We start from the raw sequence: 20,382 nt of genomic DNA, 5'->3' as shown, positions 1-20,382 counted from the left end.
TAAGAATGAATGAATACACACACACACACACACATATACACACCCGCACACACACACACACCTATAAATTGTGCTCTACCTTTTTTAGATCTTGGGTGTGTCATAAATCTATATTCAGGGTCTCTTTTTCAGTTCCTCCACTTGTATAGATTCTAAGTCTCCTCCGTAATTTAAGATGTTGATTGGGTTCACAAATAGTGCTAAGTTGAACTTTATTTTGACCGTGGTATACAGAAAAAAAATACAATGGCCTGATTCACTCATAAACCTCAATGGCTGGGCTTTTCTACTTTCTGTAACATTATTCTCTCTAGAGGAAAGCTGAACAGTCTATAAAGGAGGATAGAATAACAAAACAATCAAAATAAAAACAATGAAACACTTAAAAGCTTATTTTAAAAATCAGAAAAAATATACAACAATCCTGGTTGTTATTCCATGTGTGCACAGGTCTGTCTGTATGACAAGGTATATATTCAATTATTTTCTGAAAGAAAACAATGCAGGGACCAGCTGAACATCTCTTGGAAAAGACTCACATTTTGCGCTAAGCCAGAACCAAGCAAACTACAATGGGCTGAGCCATTACTTGTTGCCCAGAAATGTGAACTCAGCCACTGCTGTTGCACACAGATTTCTTTTAACTGTGGTTGAGTAGCTAAAACTTCACTTGGAAGTTCCATATCATTATCCTTATCCTTTGTATAATGTTAAAAGTTTTTGGATATCCAGAACTGTATTTTTTTTGGTGGGACGTCATTACAGCCAAAAATAATATAGGTAGTCCTCGCTTAATGTCCACTTTATCAGTGATCATTCGAAGTTATGACGGTACTGAATGAGGGGGACTTACGACCAGTTCTTGTAGTTGTGGCTGTCAGAGCATCTCTGCGATCACATGATCGCAATTCAAGCACTCGGCAACCAGGTCACAATTACGACATTGTAGCATCCCATGGTCATGAGATCACCATTTGCGACCTTCACTGCCAACTTCCGACAAGCAAAAACAATGGGGAATCCAGCAGGAGGCTGCAAATGGTGATCATATGGCCATGGGACACTGTGACCATGCAGGATTTCCCTAACAATGGCAACTGCAACTGCTGGAACTGCTGTTATAAATTGGTGCAGTCACATGACTTCACATCTTACGACTGTGTAGCTTAGTGATGGAGATCCTGGTCCCAATTACCATTAATAAGTGAGGATTACTGGTACATGAATAAGACATATCCTTCTGCAAACAGTAACCCTAAACAGTCCCAAGACACTATTTGTGCAATCATCATGGGCATCCATGGATGCAAAAAAGTCTAACAGTGTGTTTGGCTCACAGATGACTTGCTGTTTTAGAAACCAGGTAAATATCTTCAAACATTAAACTCAGAGTATCCATGGATTACTTTAATACCTAGAAAAACAGGTATAAGTCCTTCCAATCTGTGTGTGTGTGTGTAAGAGTGTATATAAAGGGGGGAGCAAGGGAAGGAGAAGCTAGACTGGAAAATTAATGTAGATTCCTTCTATCTATAACCACCGTCAAGCAGATCGGAAGCCACTTCTTTATAATTTTTCTTTTCTATTTCTATTTTCTTTTCTCACTACTTACTATTTTTCTTTATTACCTTTATTTTCTTTTATGGTTTTTACTTCGTTAAATATTTATTCAATAAAAATTATTAAAAAAAGAAAATCAATGTAGATTCCAAACAACTCTTTTAAAATCATCTTTACTTGTCCAGCAAACACAGTATGTTATTCTTTTTAGCATTAGTGGTCTTGCCATTTGGTGCGTGTAGCATATATTCTGTATTTAACTGGAAACTCAAGAATGCCTGATTTTTGATAAGCCCACTGCCCTTAATTTCCATTGGGGTTGTCATTTCTGTTTGCTTTAGCTATCATTTGTTTCTCTGACATTAAGTGACCTCTTTTTTCCCTGTTGCATACATTCCAATGCTCATGAAAATATACAGTACAAAGTTCTCAAAACAAACCAAGGCTAGTTTGGGACAAATTTATGAGGCTGGACTGATTTCTTATCAGAAAAAGCCCCCATATTTATTCAGATCTACGGAAGTCTTTATAATCCATTACTCAGCCTTAAAGATACTTAAACAGAAAATTAATGAAAGCCTCCAATACAGCTATTTTAATAACTAAACAGAATCAACATTCCAATGATTAAAAATAGAGCATTATGATAATAGTAAAGGTGACTAGAGAGCTAAAAAAGCTCGTTAGGTTTCTGGCTGAAGCATGGCTGTCTATTTCAAAGAGATACAAACACCTTCTGCATTGCAAATGATCTAGAATAGAAAGTACTGTTCTTAGGGGAAAAAAATGAAATGATTTCACAAAACAAAAAAGGTGTGGGAGGTCCTAGCCCTGCAACTAACTGAAACAAAAAATCCTTGCAATTCAGCATAATGATAACAAAAATCCATCTACAAAGAATACACTTACAATACAGGAAAACAAACAAGCTTAGAAACTGTTTTAAAAGTGTATTTGCAAATGTTTAAGTGTGCACATAAGACACTGTTTTTTTCAGGTACAGTGGTACCTCTACTTACGAACACCCCTACTTACGAAAATTTTGAGATACGACCAGCTCCGGCCCCCAAAATTTACCTCTACTTATGAACTTGCCTCGACTTACGAACCGGATCCGCGGCCATTTTCCCTGCTGCCACGCGGTTGTGACTTCCTGTGGGCGAGATCGCGGTAGCAAGGAGACGTTTAGTGAGGCTTGTGGTGTGTTTTGTGGCGTTTTGGAAGGTTTTGGAAGGTGTTTGATGTGCTTGTCAGCATGGCTCCAAAGAAAATGCAGAGCAGGCTTGGCAAGAATAAGGCTTTGAAGAAAAAAGTGATGATCAAACTGAAGAAGGACATTATAGAAAAGCACGATCGTGGTATTCGTGTGACTGATCTGGCCTCGGAGTACAAGATGGCAAAGTCGACCATCTCGACTATTTTGAAGAATAAAGATGCCTTCAGAGGAGCTGATGTGACAAAAGGAGTGACAATCTTAACGAGGAAGAGGACACAAGTGGTGGAAGAGGTAGAAAAGCTGTTGTTGGTGTGGCTGAATGAGAAACAGCTGGCAGGTGATAGCGTGAGTGAAGCTATCATCTGTGAAAAAGCCAGAAAACTGCACAGTGATTTACTGCGGGAAAACCCCTCTACCAGCGGAGCAAGTGAGGAATTTAAAGCCAACAGAGGCTGGTTTGAGAAATTCCGAAAGAGAAGCGGCATCCACAGTGTGGCAAGACATGGTGAGGCTTCCAGTTCTGACAAGGCTGCTGCAGAAGCCTACAAGAAAGACTTTGAGGACTTCATGAAGGCGGAAGGATACGTCGCTCAGCAAGTGTTCAACTGCGATGAGACAGGGCTCTTCTGGAAGAAGATGCCAAACAGAACCTACATCACGCAGGAGGAAAAGGCACTGCCAGGGCACAAGCCCATGAAGGACAGATTGACCCTTTTGCTGTGTGCGAACGCAAGCAGCGACCTGAAGATTAAGCCACTGCTCGTGTACCATTCCCAGACCTCTTGTGCATTCAGGGACCACAATGTGAACAAGGCCAGACTGCCTGTCATGTGAAGGGCCAATGCGAGAGCGTGGGTCACAAGGCAGTTGTTCATGGAATGGCTGCACGAGGTGTTCGCACCCTGCATTAAAAAATACCTGTCTGACAACCAGCTGCCTGAAAGGTGCCTTCTCCTGATGGACAATGCCTCGGCACACTCTCCAGCCTTGGTGGATGACATGGACACCGAGTACGACTTCATAAAGGTCAAGTTCCTCCTCCAACACGACACCTCTTCTGCAGCCCATGGACCAGCAAGTGATCTGCAACTTTAAGAAGTTGTACACAAAGGTGCTCTTCACCAGGTGTTTCAATGTCACCGAAGAAACATCCTTGACTCTCAAAGAGTTTTGGAAAAAACATTTCAATGTCCTCCACTGCATCAGCCTAATTGACAAAGCCTGGCAAGATGTCACCTGCCGGACCTTAAACTCAGCCTGGAGGAAACTGTGGCCAGAATGTGTCGCTGAACGTGAGTTTGAAGGGTCTGATGCAGAGGTAGTGGAGGAGATTGTGTCCATGGGCAAGAGCATGGGTCTGGTTGTGGATGATGCGGACAGAGAGGAGCTTGTTGAGGACCATAAGGAGGAGCTGACCACAGAAGAACTTCCTCAGCTCCAGAGTGAGCAACAGAAAGCGCTTGGCGAGGAGCATTCCACTGAGGAAGAGGAGGAGGGGGAGGAGGTGAGCAGTGATGCGATAAAATCCATCATGCAGAAATGGAATGAGTGTCAGGATTTCATTGAGAAGCACCACCCCAACAGAACTGTGACAACCAGAGCGTTGAACATGAACAACAACGTGTTCTCTCATTTCCGGAGGGTTATGCAGCGCAGGAAAAAACAACTGACTTTAGACAGGTTTTTCTCCAGAACTGAGCCTGCAGCTAAGAGGCAAAGAAGAGAGGAAACCCCTGAAGGAGATCTCCCCGATGTCCTTTTGGAGGGGGACTCTCCCTCCAAACAATAACTGCCTCCCCACCCCATTCTCCCTCTTCATACTGTGTTTTTTCATGTTTTTGTGGTTTAAAAATAAAATGCATATGTTTCAGAACTGTTTAACCATATGTATTTACATTGAACCTTATGGGGGAAATGTGCCTCGACTTGCGACCAAATTTGGAGGGCGGGTTAGCCGTATTTACATTTAACCTTATGGGGATATTTGCCTCGTGGTGCGACCAAATTCGGAGGGCGGAACGGATTAACCGTATTTACATTGAACCTTATGGGAAAATTTACATCGACTTGCGACCAACTCGACTTGCGATCAGAGTCACAGAACGGATTAAGTTCATAAGTAGAGGTACCACTGTATAACCAAAGACTACATGAAGATGCAGGAATGATTGTTAAAGTTAATGTATCTCATACCACTACCCTCAAATCAAGCTTGACTCCTGGCAAATATATGGATGCTTCCATGCAAATTTTCTTACGGAAGTGATTCACTTTCTTGCTAAACCTCTCAGTCTAGCCAATATGTCTGGGATTTCTTGGTTATTGGATCACCATACCAATAACTATTTGTGTGGTTTTCTTGGTAAAATATAGGAGTGGTTTACATCTTTCTCCTGTACAGTATGAAATGATACCTTTGCCACTATTACTAAAGTGATCTTCTGCCTATATCACTGCTGCCCTATATAAGTGGGCAGCTGGGATGGCCTTCACACTTTGGGTGATGCTCCTGGGATTATATATTCTTGGCATACATTCCCAGTGTTCTTCACTCATCTACCTACCTATGCATCTGGTCACTACGAGTCAACACCAACATGATGACACATAATCAAATCAAAATTCCAATAACTAACCAGATCCAAACTTGCTTAGCTTTTTTTAATCAGCCAAGGTTAGCTAGGTGCTGGCACCTGCTATGGCTTATAGCTTAAGATACTAAATATACATAATTATATTATAAGACACCACTCAGTAAACTGCTCATATAATCACTGTCGGATTTTCAGAAAGTTAAAAAAGATGGTTCCAAAATACAGTCTTCTATCATAAACTGTGAATTCATCTTAACTACGTATATACACTGAACTTTTAGGCAACTTCTGTATCACTTTAACTTAATTAACCTATTTCTGTTTAAATACCTTTTCTTCAGATTGCCCTGCTTTCTAGGACAAAATAAAATATCTGTGTGATCTCCACATACAAAAATTTCCTTCTTTGAAAGTCTATGGGAGGGAGAATGGCACTAATCAGATCAGTCTGCAAGGTGGGCACTACATTAAATAGTATTGCTCACTGGCTAAAAAGTACAGCGGCATAAAAATGTTCTGATCTGATTTTCAGAACCTAGGTTGAGCTTTTAAGGTTTGCAAACAGCCTTGTAATCTATCAGTCTACTGATTTATCATATGTGCATGTGTGCGTGTGCATGCCTTTGAGTCAGTTATGACTCCTGGTGACTGCCTGGACAAGTCCTTGCAATTTTCTTGGCAAACTTTCATTAGTTGTTTGCCATTGCATGCTTCCTAGGGCTGACAGTGACCGGCCCAAGGTCACCCAGTTGGCTTTGTGCCTAATGTGCCTTAGAACTCAGGTTCTCTTGGTTTCTAGTCTGGTGCCTTAATCACTACACCAAACTGGCTCTCAGATCTATCATATAGTATAACACATTCTTCTGTTCCATTTTTAGGGAACCTGCTTCTCCAATTTTAAGAGGAAGAGTGAAGAGGGAATATGTCCATGTTACTGGAGAACCAAGTAGATATGCCCTAAGTTGCTGTTTTTATTGGCAATTTCATTGCTTGATAGAATTGTGTAACTTCATCAGGATGTTTTCCCTTGTTTGAGCTCTTCTTTCACTAACTGGGTTGGAATAAGGATGTAGTCATATTCCACTAAAGCAAATGCCAGACAACCTTTTATGCTCTCAAAAAAGCTTGGTACATCTGATCTGGCTTGTACCTGGATGGAAGATCATCAGAACATCTCAAGGCTATAGGCTAGACTGGGAATTCAGAAAAGCACGCTAAGTTGAACAACTGCAAACCACTTCCATACTGTTGCCAAGAAAACTACATGGATCTTGGTAGTTACCAGGAGCTGTGCTGAAGTCAAGCAAATCTTTATCATTTTATATTTTGTACCATGCAGCCCATTCAAAGCCATGAATGATATAATCACATCAAAATAAGCACACCTAGACATGCAGTATTATTTCTAAGAAAGGGGTTTTTGCCATGCATACGATGGTGCTGCTAATGAATTATAAGTTGATGTATGAAGAATCATCAACTTAATAACCTTTGTACTGTAAGGTATCACCTCCTGATACCCTTAAAATATTAGCATGCGTAGCAATGACATTTCTACAACAGAAGTGTACAGCACATGTTTAGTCACACTGTAACCATTATGCTATGTTTAGTATTTTTGTAGTTCTTACTTAGGAGTGTGTATTTGACATCTAGCCTTCTTGGAACATGCTTGGGTCTTCTACAATTTCACTTAATGTGAAACAGATTTTTTGTAAGGAAGTTCTACAATAGCAAGCAGAGAAAGTTTTTCCATCATTCTCCCATGTACTGCAGAGACGCTAAAAACATATCTAGTGCTATTTTTCAACTTTGGGCAAGAGAAAGAAAATACCGACAAACGGTGTGAATAGCAGTACTCAAAGGACACGTATGTATAACTGGAAGTTTTATCATTAGCAAATAATTAAAAACTGTATAAGGAATAAACATTTAAAAGACAGAGTTTTTAAAATAGTTTTAATAGCTTACCATTCCACAGCCATTTTAATGATATTACTGACACCGCAGTAATATTATACATGTCTTTGGGAGCCTGAATTCAGAACCTTCAATTGCCCTACTTTTCTAATACTATCTGTACTTGAAGCTGGCATTTTACCAAGTTGAATTTCCAAGACAGATATTTTTATTCTACTAGTAGCTGAAATAAATTATTCAATTCATCTTCTGCTATATAAGAGGATGAGATGGAAATGAGAAAGAAAAACCAGCGAGGTATGGAAACCACTGGGCAAAATAATGTGTAAAGCAACATACATGCCTTTAATACAGTGCAGTGTTTCTCAACCATTGCAACTTTAAGCTGTGTGAACTTCAACTCCCAGAATTCCCCCATCCAGCACGCTGGCTGGGCGAATTCTGGGAGTTGAAGTTTGCACAGCTTAAAGTTGCAGAGGTTGAGAAACATTGATATAGGGCACTGTTTTAAAGTGAATGTGCATTCAAATGTACATTCATACAGAGTATATACTAGCCTGCCACAATAAATATCTAATTATTTTTTATACCCGGGGCAGGGAATACTTAGACTCTGCATACATAGGAATCATTTGAAAAACCCAAAGATATAGGAATCAACCACTTGCAGACCTCCATTTGTGAAACTGCATTGAAAAATAAGGGAAATTCACAATTCCTAAATATAACTATTTCACAATTCCTAAATATAACTAAATATGATCACACACAAGTACACATACAATATGATTTTCAGAATACTAGAAAAGAATCTAGAAAACATGAAAATTCAATTAACAAGTCTTATTTCAAACCCCATGAATTATCCATACACACTAAGGTTAAGCAGAACATGATCCTAAAGAGAGCTACACTTTTGTCAGTTTTTTTAAAGCTTGATGTAATTAGCATTTAATAAAGTAAAAAAAAAAATTAAACAAAATATTCATTCATACAAAGCCTCCATAACTACATTTGACTATACAAGTATGTAGCTGGATAAGAGACAGAAATACCAGTTATATTGTGTGGGTTATAGAACACAAATAGATTTTTCGGTGCCCTAATTTTCTATTTTGATCCATTTCATTGCCTACCATTTCTATAAACAGTGCAGTGGCTGCAGATCACTCTTCTGTGTATAATTTATTATAAGAATTATTTGCTTATGGTCATGTCTCTGAAGTTTCAGTGAGTTCCTTATGCAGAAGGATATAAATAATCTAAAAGGTAGTCATGCAAGCAAAAATGATGGAAGGGTATATCTACATGCTTTATAGGCTCCAAGCAAAAATATACTTTTAAGAGACACATATATAGTGAAAAGGGGGCATCAGGTACAAATTGCCAAGATCAGTTATTCTGTCATACATTGATGTATTAATGGCAGTGCTCTGAAGGGACTATTAGTTTCTGTCATTCTTTATTCAAAGGAAGTGAGAGAAGAATTAAAAAACAGTATCAAAAACTAGTATCAAAAATAGGTAGGTCAAGGAAAGTTTGGATGACACCTAATACAGACTTTCTAGCATTATTTTCAAATTCATGTCCATGCACACACACAAATGACGAACTGTAGGAGGAGAGCCATGCTAGTCTGTGATAGCCCAAAGGTACTGAAGCACCTTTTCAGACCAACACATTTTATTAAAATGCATAAGCTTTCATGAGCTACAGCTCACTTCATCAGATGCATCTGATGAAGTGAGCTATAACTCACCAAGGCTTATGCCTTTTAATAAAATTTCTTAGTTTAAATGACAAATTGATATATATCAAAATCTGAAAGACTGACACAGACAAGATCTAGCCTGAACCTCATTCTAAGTCACAGAATGGTAAGAGTCTGCAGATGCAAGCAATGAAACTGAGTAACTCAGAAAGCTGGAAAACTTTCAGTTCATCTTCTTTTTTCAGCAAAAAGTCCATAAAACATGAGTTCATTTTTTTTTATGGATTTGATTTATAGAAAGGGTAAATTATGGAAAGAAGGAAATTTTGATGTAACCTTAGAGAGAGAGGGTAAAATATAAATATACTTATAACTGCTATTAAGAAGATTGGAAGCCATTTCTTTATTATTCTTTTTTTTTCTTTTCTCTTTTTATTTCTTATTCACTTTTCTATTACTTTTGTCTATTTCTCTTATCTGTAACTTAAAATTTCTATTGTTTTTACTATGCGGAAAAACATTTAATAAAAATTATTAATGGATAGATAGAAAATTGGAAAACTAGACCAACTTATATCTTGGTCACACAGAAACACCAAGCAATCCAAAGATCAACTAGATCAGCTGAAGTTCATTCAAAATAGTACAGATGATATACAGGGCCACACAGCTCACAGATCAGTATAACATCTAACATGATAGAAGGCCTATGAGAGGCCATGCATAGCATTGACCCAAAGTGTTAAGGCCTTGCTGGAACCAATGCCTACCGTTGTTAGTGCATTGTCAAGGATATAAACCTTTCATGTTATGAATTTCCAATATGATTTTGGCTGTTGTTATAATTTAATGTTATACAATCTGGTTTACTGTGTCACAGATTGACAAATGGAAATAATAACCCAACTAAACCTTTTTTGTGTTCTTCAATACCCTGTAAAAACATGATCAAATAGAAGTATATAGGTATATGCAAGATATAAACAACCCGCCACAACTAATAAATATCAATTAACAAGGGAAAAATGTTTCTGATTACATTTTTCAAGTGCTTTCCACTAGTAGGTAATCACAGTTTTAATTGAATGTTTTGATTAGTGAAACTGACATGACTAGAACCAAAATGGGGCTAGGTACAACAAGAAAGTATTCTGGATAGAAGAGAACTGTAAATGAGGTTCTCTTACATAGTAGTATTTTTCTGTTTTTCATTTGTAATACTGCAGACAATATCAACGATACTTGCTATACTACAGAATTTACATGGCTCTTTAGAAAAGTACGTAGTTAGGAATTGTTGGACTAGAAGAAATAATGACACACCTGGACCACACATTGTACTAAGCCATAATGTGGTTCATTTGTTCTGGTTTAACTACTGTGTGATCTCATCCACTATTGTTTTACATGGTTTATGACCTAACATACAAATCAATACAAATATTCAAATCCAATCAGTTGTGATCTAGTTAATAAGATATTGTTATGACATGCTACATTCAATATGTGAACCCAGTCAATGTATTTTTAATACAACTCAGGCTTTGGGGTACAAAGCATTTACTGTATTTGCTTCCTAAATCTAGAGTTGCTCCTTACTGCTCATGTTCCTCCTCCCACTAGAAAAAAAACTTCTGCCTAATTTCTATCACAAACTCCTATCTAAGGTAGATGGCTTATGTAGCTACATATGGGTGTTAACTCTCCAGATCTAGCTTACTGTTGCTCTTATTGTCACCCATGCTTTGGATGCTACAGGTCCATTCATTCCAGTCTACTCTAGAAATGGCTTTTTTTTCTCATTTTGAACCTATGTTCAAAAAGATTTTCCTCACCCAATACCTTTTTCTATGAACTTTTCCACAAAAAAACACTTAAGTACCTCTCCTTCTTTATGCTAATCCTGCCACTGAATATATTTCACCTGAAACAATGTTTGCCAAAAATAAAAATTAAAAAAGTGTATTTCTAATAGAAAGCAGATGCCTTAGGCACCAATTTCACAGAAAAACTCTATGGGATCTACTCTAGGAGTATGAGACTACAGCACAAAACATTGTCACATTTCAAAGCATACAACTTACATTAACTTACCAAATAAAATTAGAATTCTGAATAAATATGACTAATGCTCCCACGGAACTATATTGGGAAATATTTATGTTACACAGCAAGCATTTAAATGTATATTTCTCCAAGCTGGCACATTCTAGATGTGACAATCCCTTAGGGGTGCAGTCCTGGAAGGTGCTAACTGTACTAAGATAAGAATCCAAAGAAATCAGACACATTCAGAGTCCCAAAGAAATGTTAAGTCAGAAGCAAAGAGAAGATACCACGAGCAAGGGGCATTTTCTCTGAATAAAATTTGTGAAGCTGCGTATCTAGGACAGTTGAAGAGACCCTTAAATTATTAATAAGATTAAACCTCTTGATCTAGATATTTCCTAGTTAACAGGAAAAGAGGAGCCAACATTTTTGAAAAGCAAAATATACCACATATAAATTACAAAGAATAAAATGAAGAATCTCTCTTTTTCTCACGTATGTACAATGGATACTGTTTTGCTGAAAAAAGGCTACAAAAGTATATTCAAGCCCTTACTTTTCATTTATTCTATTTATACTCTAGTTATACAATAGGTATCTTCAGCAAGGGATGTCTTGGGATTCCCTAAACAATTTAAATACACACATGTACATATACACACATATCACAGCTTTGACCAACATACATTTTCATCAGTAATATATGTAAAAAAAGAGTTGTCAAAATATATTATCATAAATGAGTTTTTAGAACAAATAAAACCATTCGTTGGTGATACCAGTTAATATTATCAAACAATTTGACTTACTTGATTTATACTTAGTGCAAAATTATTTTCTAGCTTTCTTTATGTAAAGACTGTAACATTTATGCTGCACTCTGCCAAATCAAGATACATGTGTATACCACCCATGGCAAAAGACAGACTAGGGACTAATGACCTTTTTGTTTTCAGAGGTAGGAGAAGCAACTAGTCAACTATTTTATTTGCAACCTGAAGACAGGGTGAAATCTAAGACTAAAAATACCTACTTGGTCTCTGCGTTCATTTGGCAGCTGCCATCTTGGACCTGACACTGAACTATAAACCTTATAACTTTAACATTTTGCCAGAAGCTTAAAATGTGCCTAAAGCTTACATACCCTTTTGTTGGTCCTAGAAAAATATCCCTTTGGTGAGATTTCAGATATTCATTCCATATGGACCAACAAAGCTAGAACTACTTTTTATTTAAAGCTTAAGACTAACATCAAAACAAAATAATGTATCCAAACTGAAAAATACCTTGTAAGTTACTGATCCCATATACTTCAGAAAGTCGAATTCTTTGGATGGAATCACACTTGACAAAAAGCACATACTTTCTGTCTGCATCTAAAACTTGAGTTTGGTTTAGGAAAGATTAGGTAGAGTTTGCCAGGATGTGAAAAAACTGTGTAATACAAGGTTCACATGTCACAGAGTTATACAACCAGCTTACAGTCCATAATCAGTTAGCAACACACAAATGAGTTTTCAAACTAGTTAGCTCCAATTAAATTTTGCACAAGTTTGTGGGGGAAGGGCTCACTCAAAATATTTACACTAATCCTACCACAGGTTTCATGTACCTAGGTTAAGTCTTTGGCGAGGGTGATTGAACCCCCTTTTTCTTAGTTTCCATCTGGTTTCATTGTTTCTGCCATCTTTATTCTTTGTTGTTTCCTTGTTTTTAAATGCTTTTAACATTTGTAAACTGTCCAGAGTCACTGGGAGTCAGGCGGCATATACATTTAAATTATTATTATTATTATTTTTGTTCAAAAAATAATAAAAAACAAGTATGAAGAACATGGCTTCTGGAATTCTTTCTAACCATTTTACCAGCAATGGTCACAGGAGGTGCCTGCATTATCAGTACAATGAAATAACCTGTTGTGTCATGTATCTCTCATCTCCACTTGTGTTGTACCTCTCTGTATTAATGTGCACAAAGAATAGGATGGCTTGCATATACTCCATGCTGGGTCACATGACCAAAAGGAAAGATGAATTAGAATGGAACAGTCAACTACATTCTGTGCCACTGACCAATTGTTTCTTCTGTAATATGCACTGATAGAATGGGTAGTGGTGGTGAACCTGATCTTTCATTTGCCAGCATCTCCTCCCAAAATGTGTTTCATTTTGTTGAGTTTTCGGAAAATTCCACTGATGGACAGAATTTACAAAATTTATTTCCAATATTTCACTGGATCAGAAGGAATAAAAAGATCATGTCACTGAAAATCAACTAATTACCACCAAATGCATTTAAAAGCAGCCCCTGAATATCACACTTTTTCTGCATTTGTAAGACTGAAATTTCTCTCTCACACACACACATAAATAGATGAAATACAAATATTAATTTTAAAATTTATTATATGGCTTTACAAATTTCTAAAATAAAAATAAACATCACCACCATCACCTTCCTTCTTTTGTATTGAAAGAAAAAGATGCTTGCTATCAGTTTCTGAGATTTCTAAATTCAAAGGACTAACTTTCTGTACATGTAACTTTCTGATTATCTCCAATTTCACAATTTTACATTGACTGAATTAAGAACAAAAAACTTTAATTTCTATAAACCACAAAACTGAATTGGACAGGGAAAAAATAGTACAACAGAACTAATGAATTCTGCATGGCCATTATAAATTTTGCCACCATGAGCCCAAAACTGAACAGTCCTTTCCTGAGAGGAAGGATTGCTCCCCAAAGAGTTATGCAATCTCACACATTAAATACATAAATAAAGACAATGCTATTAATTTATTGCATTACATTTATTGTTACATTTGTGATGGGCAGGATGAAAGAGAAGTGGTGATATTATCTTCTTAAATCCAATAAATAAAAACCAACACTGGATAATAGAGTAGCCTATGGGTGTAAAAAAACCCACAAACTACTGACATAGTTATTCATTCCACAGAGTTCAAATGCCTAACTCTTGATTAACAACTTCACAGTGCAGAAATTAGTAACCAATGTGTTTTAGAATTTAAACTAACTGAAGACTACTAATTTATGTGGTAGTGAAAGTTGAAGGTTTTGTCCTGCTCTCTGCTACGTCCAGTAATTAATATATCAAAAGCATGGTTGTTTCTTGTTAGCCTTATTTTTAATTTTATTTTAGGTTTAATAATTCTACAACTTAAGATTATAAAAAATGTGTAACCTGCTGTAAGTATATACTGTCATTTCTAAAACTCTATTTGGCATTTGTAGCACAATTACAAATTTTCAAATTTCTTTCTCTCTTGCTCTTACCTTTGCATTTTGTAGTAGAGTTTAGTTGAAACAATTCTCAATTCTAATATTTAGAATTATTTTTGACTCAGTGTGATTTACTTCTAAGTAGTCAAAGTACTGTTCTCTTATTTCTGCAGCTATAATAGTGATAAAACATATAACACTTTATCTTAGCCTTTAAAAAGTGTATTTTTCTTTAAGCAACAATTGGAAACCATAAGACTGCTTTACGCAAATACAAGTAGGGCATATGATATTGAAAATAACCTAGATTTTAATTTAGAGTCCTAGCGGAAACTCCTCCCCAAAAAGAATTATAAAAAGAAAAAAAAAGATTAAATTAAAAACACCTTATGTGAAGCACACATTATAAGAAAGTTAGAGGCCGTTGCATGTGGTGATGATTATAACAAATAGTGAGGCAATACAAACATTTTGATTTATATTAGATTGTTCAGATGCTTCTCCTTTACTTATATATAAAAAATCAGTATCTCCCATTATACTCCAGCTATAAACTGAGACAACTCTTTATCAGCCACTTTTCTAAGATGGTTGATATCTTTGCCACAATGGTAATTTTATGTCCAAATGAAACCATAAATCCATGTAAAGTTATGACAGATTTATCAGATTTGGCAAAGCAACCAAAGCTTGAAGAAAGAGCTGTCTGTTTATTCTTGGAAAAACAGGGCACTTTATATGCATAAAAACTATAAAAGATTTCTGAGCTGATTTTGTTTATCTTATGCTATTCTTCAGTATCTAGTTTGGTACCTACTAGAGCTCTGGAAATAATGTGACAAGTCATTTTGCTTCATCAGTTATCTCAGCAGAAGCGTTCAGAACACCTTGGGAAGGCCTCAGAGCAGCCCAGAGCCCTCAAGGGTAAGTGTTGCAGCTACTTTACCATTTGAAGGACTGGATCAAAAGAGACAAAGCTCATTACTGAATTATCTGCATTGCCCCACCAGCTACTCTGTAGAACAAACATACCAGTCAAATGCATTTCCTTAAAAAAAAAACTTAGTAAACCCTGAACATTGCCCATTCTTCCTGTACAGATTGACTATTAGTTGAATCACTACCTGATTCAACTACTACTGTGATGTAACTTATTTCTGATATGCATGAGGCTCAGAACAGGCCCAATATAATAACACCAGCAATATGAGTTAATATTTTGTGCTAATTCAACATTACCTCACAAATGGTTTGCTGGTTATTCATAACACTTTCAGAAATGAAATGGTGATCAAATAATTCTTGCCTTGTACAAGCAATTTCCCTAGACACTAATGAGAAAGCTGGAAAATAATAAGATGTTAAAGAGTCACTGTCAAAAAGATAAAATGATATAATCAGAGTAGGAAAGGACCTTGAAGGTCTTTGAGTTCAACCCCTGCCCAGGGCAGGAATCCCCAGACCATCCCACACAAATGGCTATCCAATGTTTACTTGAAAATCTCCAGTTACAGAGCATTCATGATTCCACGAAACAGTTCCACTGCTTAATAACTCACACAGTCAGGAAATTCTTCCTCATTTCAAGTTTGGATCTCCCTCTGTAAAGCTTCTACCCATTGATTCTTTTCCTATTCTTGGGGGCTATGGAAAATAAATCTATACCCTCTTTCCTGTGGCAGCCCTTCAAGGGGTCTGCTATCATGTCCTCCTGTTACTGTTCTTCACAGGATTTAGCCTTGAAGCCCCTCTTTGTCACTCTTCTTTGTACTCTTTCCAGTTCCACTGCATCCTTCCTGTATGAGTGATACTAGTATAAATATTCTCTTGCACCAGTTTTTCAAACTTTCTACATCAATACATATGCCAGAGAAGTTATCCATATCAGGCACAAAACACTAGATAAGGATCCTTTATATTTTAAGTCTAGAGTCCAGAATTGCATTGAGATTGGTATTGCACTACCCTATCTTTACAACATCACAGGGCTTTGTACATTGAATCAGTTAACTTCAAGATTAGCCGCTGTTACGTAGAAAAAGTTACAAAGAGTATTTGCAGTGTTTTGTGTGCAGTTGCAGATAGTTTTCCCATTGGTAAGAATTCCCACTTCCGTTTCCATTGTCCCATTCTTCCCAGGCAATAGGCGGCTTTGCCATTCCCCGCACTGTGGTTAAGAGTTTTTTTTTTAATTGGCACAAAAAGAAGTGCAGCAAAAAGGTCACTCCTTTTTGTCACTCACGTCCTTGTCACTTTATGGATTGACTACTGCAATGTACTCTACATGTGTATGCCCTTGAAGACCACTTGGACTTCAACTGGCTCAGAATGCAGCAGTGTGAGCACTGATAGGCACGCCTCAGTATGTGCATGTGACGTTTCTGCTTCATGAGCTGCACTGGTTACTGGTATGCTTCTGGGTATGATTCAAGGTGCTGGTTATGACCTATAAAGCCCTACATGGTATAGGGCCTGGTTACTTGACAGACTGCCTATCTTCCATGGTATCAGCCTAGCTGGTTCGATCTGATAGAGTTGGTAAAGTCTGGGTCCCTTTGACTAAACAATGTCATCTATCAGGATCCAGGAAGCATACCTTCATTGCTATGGTGCCTACCCTCTTGAATGAGATCCCCCAATATCTGTATAAGTATTGTATTCTATTTTTATGCTGTCACTTTTATTGTACACCACCCAGAGTTAGTTGGAACCGAGTGGCGTCTACACTGAATAAATCAAGATGGAGCATCATTTTGCACTCCCTCATCATCAAACACTCTATTCAGGCAGTTTCCTCACCAACAAGTTGAGGACACATGTGGAGCAATGCGAGACCAAGGATTTGGGGAATGACAACTGCAGTTGTAAGGAAATGCCCTAACTATCCCATTCATGGACATGCCTGCTAGGTGTCTTTATCGGCTATCAATCATACTGCTTGAGGCAGGAAACACAGAACTAAAGCATTCCTAACAGATGGCTGTCCAGCCTCTGCTTAAATGCCTTCCATGAGAACAGCCAATCATTTACTTAGGTCTTTCCACTGTCAAACTGCTCTAATCATTTAAAAGCTTTGTAGAACTCACTTATCCATAATTTAACCATGATTTTACTCAATTGTCCCAATTTTCTAAATGTTAACACCACTATTTGTATTCACTAAAATATGGTTGGCTAGTTTATAGTTCATACTGCAATGCATACAAACACTGCAATCATATTCATTCAAAATCTATCCCCTTTAATGTAAGCCAGTTAGATCTACCATTGCTATCTTGGCAGTAGACACCAAATTATTGTAAATTATGTGGCAGAATACTTGAATGCTTCAGTGCTTCATATTGCTTAATCTTCTGTTCTCTGAACTAAGTATATGAATCCCATTACTTTGCCATCTTCACATTCTCTTCTAAATCTGTTCCAATTTGGAATCTTCCTTATAGCTTGGTTCTAAGTTTACATCCAGATAACGCAGCTATTTTTTTTTTATTTTTAAAAAGTATGGTTCTGTTAACACAACCTAAAATTGCACCAGCTTTTGTAAGCAAAATCATACTGCTGACTCATGTTTAGCTTGTGACCAAAATACATTTCACATGTACTACTGCCATCCAACTATCCCCCGTCCTATAGTTTGGCATTTTATTTATTTTTGCATAAGTGTAGAATTTTGCCTTTATTTCTATCAATTTCTTTGTTGTTAGTAGTGGTTGTGGTAATAACTTTGGTCCATTTCAACACGGCCATTGAATTTTATTCTTCTTTTCTGTAGTGCTGGTTACACTTTCCAGCTTAAGTCGTATCTGCAAATGCAATACAATTACCAATAAAAAGGCAGAAGAGGATTAACCCAGGATAGAACCCTGTGGGACGCTGCCCCAAACCTCCCTCAAACTAATGAGGAACCATTGACAAGTTCAATTTTCAATTCCCCGTGACAGAACTGTTACTTAGCATCAATTTAATAATAAAATCTGATGGGGCAGAACTATACCAATCCTATGAAATAAACTATTATTGTTATCCCTGCATGGGATGAGGGTAAGACGAAATATCTTTCTTAAATTTAAGACTGGGATTAGAAACTTCCTTTTAACCATCTCACTAGAACATGAGAGAGGAAGTGTTGTAACACTCATATTCCAAAAACCTCATCAAGAAGTTAACCAGGTAGATATGTGAACCACAGACAATTTTCTTTCTGGGATTCGTATTTTAGAGTCATGCTAACAATAGAATCCTATGACAAAACGTTTATATAATTTTATACAGTTATCACTGATATTCCAGTTCCCTAACTGGAGCATACCAAATGTGAAAAGACGGCTGTACCTGTCTGCCAGACAGAAAAGATCAATATGTCCAGCAGGAATTACCTTCTGATATAAATGCAGGCTAAAACATGAAAGGTTATTTATCTATTTTAAAAAGAGGCTATTAAACTTCGGGTCTCAGCACACTGACCAAAAAATCAAGCTCAGAATATTTTTCTTCAGAGTAAACACCAACACTGCATTTACTTTTCACTGTCAAAAACAAACTCCACGAAGACACCGTGCCGTATCCATACAGTATGGCAACAGCCACAGCCAAGCCCTTATTAAAGGGGGACTGGCACCCATCCTACGAATGGTGCAAATACTTTTCACACACGGGCGCTAGACGTTTGTTCTCAGGGCAAAGGATGCATGTTCTCAGCACTTCCACCACAGTTCCGGTGTCTATATAACTGTCTTCCTTGGAATTCAGTCGTTCCCCAGAGTGTGCAAGACCACATCTTTCCTTAAAACGCGGCGATTCTGGAAACGCAGCGCGGAGGCTCTACTGAACTTCGCAGGTAGAGCAGCGACCTTTACGAAGGCGAACTTCCTATTCTCCCGGAATTGCTTCCATTTCTACAATTCTAAAATGAAACGGTGCCGCCAGATACACACACACACACACACGTGCGCGCGCGAATAATGAAACAGCGAATAACCCGTCCTTCTCTCTCCGCAATACCAACCCGTTTCTCCGTTTCCCCAGCAGGCGCACGTTAAACTTCCCCCTCCTGCTCCTCCGCTCGTTATCAAGGGACTCCCTCCCAAAGCTACTACAAAAATCAAGAAAAAAACCGCCCTCTTGCTATCGCAAGGAGGGGGAACCATAATCCAGGTGTAGTGACCGGCGCACATACAGCGCAAGCCCACCCCGGCCGCCGCCTCAAAAATGGGCTTCAGCTGCTGGTTACGTCGGCGGTGGAAAGACGACGTTTGCTCAGGCGCACTAACTATCGCTGCGAAGCGGGCACCGGCATTCCAGTCCCAGATCGCAAGGACAACCCGAGATGAGGAGAGGAGCGAGAAAGGAAGAGCCGCCGCCGCATCGGGGCTGCGAGGCGAGGCTCCAGGAAGGGGAGCAAGCCCACTCCCCATCTCGAGGCTCCGCTGTCTGTGTGTCCTTCCGCCACGACCACCCGTCCAGAGGCGCTGGGCGGCCGCATTCCCCAGCTCAGCGAGACTTACCTGGTGCCCTGCTTCGGCCGTCTCCCCGAGATAGTAAACCCCAGGCAGGGAGACACGGTCTTGCCGAGAAAGCAACGGGAGCGAGCGCTTCGGTGGCGAGGAGACGCTGGCACGGCTTGCGAAGCCGACGCGGTGCACGCGCCCCCGGGCTTCCTCCGCACATTGAATGAAAACTCTCCCACGGCCGGATTGCTGCCACCGCAGCCACAAGCGGCGCCGAGCTCCGTCCTTCCCACTTCTTGCTAACGTAGGGGGGAGTCGAAGGACGGCGTCCAGGGTGTTTTCTCTGTACTTGGGCGGCCTTCCAGGATGGCCCGGAAGGCCGCAAGAAACAGAGCTCGCGGTTCGCCTTTGTATTTTTCATGGACTCTTCCTGGACAGGAGGAATTTGTTTTGCTATATTTCTCTTCCTTTCCCTACGCCCCGTCCCCCATTCTTGGCTCTGAATGGCTCGGTCCATCCTGAAATGGGGAAGGGGCGGGGCGGGGGATGCTGTTGCTCGCATACAATAGGCTTGAATCGACCTCCGCGATGTAACGGAGCAAAAAACAGCTCTCCAGTATTCCTACCTTGTTTCCTTTTC

The 20,382-nt window shown here is 38.6% G+C and overlaps 1 protein-coding gene across 2 annotated transcripts in view; it reads right to left on the bottom strand.

The window, feature by feature from the left end:
* FAM110B (family with sequence similarity 110 member B) overlaps nt 1-20,162 on the bottom strand; it is an 86,501-nt gene extending 66,339 nt beyond the window's left edge. Inside the window, exon 1 of one of the 2 annotated variants that reach the window (XM_007437405.3) lies at nt 19,800-20,162. The gene's annotated coding sequence lies outside the window, so the exon portion shown is untranslated. The other variant, XM_025172703.2, reaches the window with a different exon arrangement.
* Between the last annotated feature and the right edge of the window lie 220 nt (nt 20,163-20,382).

Source organism: Python bivittatus, unplaced genomic scaffold (assembly GCF_059951505.1).
Source record: "Python bivittatus isolate LINGU-HERP-01145 unplaced genomic scaffold, Pbiv_v1 ctg000840_np1212, whole genome shotgun sequence".
NCBI classification, from domain to species: Eukaryota; Metazoa; Chordata; class Lepidosauria; order Squamata; family Pythonidae; genus Python; species Python bivittatus.
This window is presented reverse-complemented; position numbering and strand designations above follow the sequence as displayed.